Raw genomic sequence first — 4,689 nt, 5'->3', positions numbered from 1 at the left:
TAGTGAATGACCCAGGGCCCTCCCCAGGATGCCTGACACATTGAAATTGCCTTTGGGAAGATCTGTTGCAGTTCCCAGCGTGTGTGTGTGTGTGTGTGTGTGTGTGTGTGTGTGTGTGTGAAATCATGAGAATAGAAGAATTTTGTAAGGTTAGAAAATGGGATCTTAAAAATAAATAAATAAAAATATAAAACAACAACAACAAAAATTTAAAGCTGAGCTGTGGTGACACAACCTTAATCCCAGCACCCTGGAGGCAGAGGCAGGTGGATCTCTGTGGGTTTGAGGTCAACCTTGTCTACAGAGTGAGTTCCAGAACAGTCGGAGCTATTACACAGAGAAACCCTGTCTCTTGAAAAACAAACAAGCAGCAGAACAGAAAAAAAAAAACCCCAAGAAACAAAAAATAGGAACTTGAGGGATGGAGAGATGGCTCAGCAGTTAAAAGCATTTACTGCTCTTGTGGAGGACCCAGGTTCAATTCCCAGCATCCACAAAGGAGAGCTCACATCCACCTGTAACTCCAGCTCCAGGGAGTTTGATATCCTCTCTCGAGACATCTGCATTTACATGTGTGCATGCTCCCCAGTACACACACACACACACACACACAATTAAATTTAAACACAAAAGTAAAATATTTTTTTAAAACAAGCCCTATTGTGTATGTGCAACTGTTTAGTTAAAATTTTTAATTAATTAATTTATGTATGCATGTATTTTGTGTGTGTGTGTGTGTGTGTACATCTGCACCACAATGCCAGTGCAGAGGTCAGAGGACGACTTGAAGCAGTCAGTTCTTCCCCTCCAGCATGTTGGCCCTGGCCATGGAACTGAGATTGTTAGTCTTGCCGGCAGGCACCTTCACTGACTGCCGAGCCATCTTTTGGTCCCTAGGAAATTAGGACCTAGTAAATCCTGGGTTTGCTTTGCTTTTGAAACAAAATCTTGCTTTGTCGCTAGGGAAAGGCTGGAATTTGATATCCTTCTGCCTTAACCTATAAGTACTGTGATTACAGATGTGGCTCACACTGGGCTGAGACTGTCTGAGACCCAGCATGGCCCAGAGCTGCCCAGAAGAGCACCTGTCCCTCCTGTGTGGTGTGGTGTGGCCACCATGCCTGGCTCCTTGCCTGGCTTTGTGTGAGTTCTGGGGATTCGAACACAGGTCCTTGGTTCTGTGTAACAAGTTCTTTACCCACGTATCCCCAGCCTTCTGCTGGCATTCCTTCTCAGGAGGGCTAGCTTCCTGTAGCTTCTTCAGTGTAGGCACGCACCTCACTTTTTCCATTGCTACTATTGAAGATGTCCATTTGATCCCAACTGCTGTGTTAGGATTCTCTAATGTCCCCTCAGAGAGGGCTTTGTGATGGTGACACCTCCTCATGCCACTATGTTACTGGGTCATACACTGTTGTGACTGTCACTTTCATGATGGTACTCTTCCTAGTGCCATTGCTCATAGCCACCCACTCCCACTCGGGGCCTGAAAAGCAGAGGTCTGGCCAGGGCTGAGTGTCACATGGAGGATCTCTCTCTGAAGTAAGGGTCCTGTGAGGCCTTGGTCAGAGGGGGTGAGGAATGCCCCAGATTCTCAGGACTCCAAACCCCAGAGAGGCTCCAGGCATGCTGTGACCTCAGCCCCTTGTGGCGCTGCCTGTCTGCATGGACAGCATGAAGCAAGCTGCCCACCACCTGTTCCTGTCAGCTCCGGGCTAGCAGCCGTGGGGGCAGGACTGGGTGGATAGCTGCCAACTGGGGCCTGGAATGAGCGAGGGATTCTCATGGAACACAAAACCAAGGCCTGTCCCACCGTCCCTGGCGCTCTGAAGTTCAGCACAACCCCGGGTGGTCCAGGGCCACCTGAGAGAATGCCTGCCCCTCCTCTGCCATCTTCTCTGAACAGCATCTCAGACTGTGGCGGGCGCCACGGGTGGCGTCCTCTTCCTCCGGCATGCGTGCGTGCTCAGCACAGGTGCGAGCTGTTATTCATTCTCCAGCTTCCATTTCCACAGTTCCGCACCTGCAAGCCAGGCAGAGCCTGCCAACAGGGCCGCGGCTGTGCGTGTGCCCGCCAGCATCGGCCCCGGCTGCTGGAGCTTGCAGGCAGCCACAGGGGAAATTTTCAGCACAAAAACCCTGTGCCGGAGAGAGAAAGGGGAATTGCTCGGCAAACTTCAGAAGCGATCAAAATGTCCTTTCTATAAAGTCCCGGCTTTAAAAATGTTAGCAGGTGCATATACAATAGCGAGCCAGCCGGGGCTGGTTCTTGCACAGCCATTTCCGCCCTCACCATGTTAGGAATTTGAAGCAGCATTTTCTTCGAATTGTCATTCTCGTCTGGTAAGGAAAGCTGGTCTTCCCCCTAAGGGGGCACTCTACTCCCCTGGGCTCCTTGGAAGAGCATCCTGTCCAGCTCCTCAGATCCTTTAAGTAACTGCCTGAGTTTCCCAGGCCACCTGCAGTATCTAAGAATGGGTGGGACGAGCTTTGGGGGGCAATAGGGAGGGTTCTTGATCTTTTGAAGGCGGTGGCCCATGCTTGTAATCTCAGCAAATGGGAGCCAGAAATGAAAGGATCATGATTTGAAGTTAGCCTAGGCTACAAGGTGAACCCCTCTCAAACAAAACAACCAAAGGACTCGTGATAATGGTGCTATAAGTGGGGTCCGGGAGGGCTTTATGAGGCCGAGGAGCACATGGCCAGGAGGCCGCGTGTGGACAGGCCACCAGAAACTGAGTCCTTCGTTAGTTCATCCACTCATTCGTTCATAACTCAATATGAGCTTTATATATATTTATTTTGAGACAGGGTCTATCTACATAGCTCTGGCTATCCTGGAACTCACTATGGAGATCAGACTGGCCATGAACTCAACAGTGATCCATTTGCCTTTGCTTGAAGGCACGCACCACCATACCCAGCTACCTTATTTGATTTTTAATCCTGTGTATGTATGTGTGTCTGTGTACAGGTGTGTGCACATGAGTGCAGGGGCCGTTGGAGTCCAGAAGAAGCAGTTTTGAGTTGTGTTATGTGAGTACTAGAAACTGAAAGTCGGGTCCTCTGCAAGAGCAGTATGTACTATTAACCACCGGACCATCTCTCCAGCCCCAAAGATTTATTTTTACTTTTCCTTTTTTTTTAAAAGAAAAAGACTTATTGGGCTGGAGAGGTGGCTCAGAGGTTAAGAGCACTGCCTGCTCTTCCAAAGGTCCTGAGTTCAATTCCCAGCAACCACATGGTGGCTCACAACCATCTGTATGGGGTCTGCTGCCCTCTTCTGGCCTGCAGGCATACACACAGACAGAATATTGCATACATAATAAATAAATAAATAGTTTTTAAAAAAAGACTTATTTATTTATTATGTATGTTCTGCCTGCATGTATGCCTGCAGGCCGGAAGAGGGCGCCAGATCTCGTTACAGATGGTTGTGAGCCACCATGTGGTTGCTGGGAATTGAACTCATGACCTTTGGAAGAGCAGCCAGTGCTCTTAACCACTGAGCCATCTCTCCAGCCCCCCCCCCCTTTTTAAACTTTTAATGATGTGTATGTATTTGTATCTCTGTGTGGGTATGTGCAGGGGAATACAGGCACCCACAGAAGCAGAGAGAGTGTCCCGTTTCCTAGAGCTGTGGTTACAGGCAGTTGTGAGCTGCCTGACATGGGTTCTGGGAACCAAGCTCCTGAAAGAGCAAAACACACTCTTGACCCCTCAGCCATCTCTCCAGACCTCCGACATGTGCTTTTGAGCATGTACTATATAAGGCCCCCTCCCCGCTTAGATGACATAGCAATACCAGAAAGGTCGCTTCCTTTGGTAATAAACTTTGGAAGAGAGAGCAGAGGAGGAGGAAGGGCTGCTTGGAGGAAGAGCCCACAGGAGGTGCCTTAGGACTCGCCTTCAGGGAAAGAAGGAAAGAATCAACCAGGGTAGCCAGTCAAACTTTGCATTCCAGCAGGGCACAACCAGAAGCCAGGCAGCCTGATGCCCAGTGAGAGGGAAGGCCAGATAAATCCGCTAAGTCAGAGGCGAGGATTCAGGGGATGTTGGGTGTCCAAGCCAGGACTGTTGCGTTTTTAAGAATCAGTGGGTAAGTTCTAAGCATTGGGAGACACTGATGGTTTGCAGTAGTGATCCCTGGGATACATAACAAGTTCTAGACTAGCTGAGGCTATACGGCAAGACCCTATCTCAAAAACCCAAGGCCTGGGGCTGGAGAGAAGGCTCAGTGGTTAAGAGCAATTATTGCTCTTGCAGAGGATCAGAGCTTAATTTTCAGCACCCAGTTGTGGTTCCCGGTCATCTGTAACCCCAGTTCCAAGGGATCTAATAGGCACACAAGTACATACACATGCATGCAGGCAAAATATTCTTACACATAAAACAATTTTTTTTCTTTTTTGGCTTTTCAAGACAGGGTTCTTCTGAAACTTTGGAGTCTGTCCTAGAACTAGCTCTTATAGACCAGGCTGGCCTCGAACCCACAGAGAACCGCCTGCCTCTGCCTCCTGAGTGCTGGGATTAAAGGTGTGCACCACTACCACCTGACTTCGTAAAACAAATCTTTAAAAAAAAAAAAATCGGCTCAGTAGTGGAATGCTTGTTTGGCAAGTTCAAAGGTCTTGGGGTTTATCCCCAGCACGAGTAAATAATGCTTTGGTCTCCACCACCCAGCTCAGG

Source organism: Arvicola amphibius, chromosome 8, assembly GCF_903992535.2.
Source record: "Arvicola amphibius chromosome 8, mArvAmp1.2, whole genome shotgun sequence".
NCBI classification, from domain to species: Eukaryota; Metazoa; Chordata; class Mammalia; order Rodentia; family Cricetidae; genus Arvicola; species Arvicola amphibius.
The sequence above is the reverse complement of the archived record's forward strand: the minus strand, read 5'-3'. Positions refer to the sequence as shown.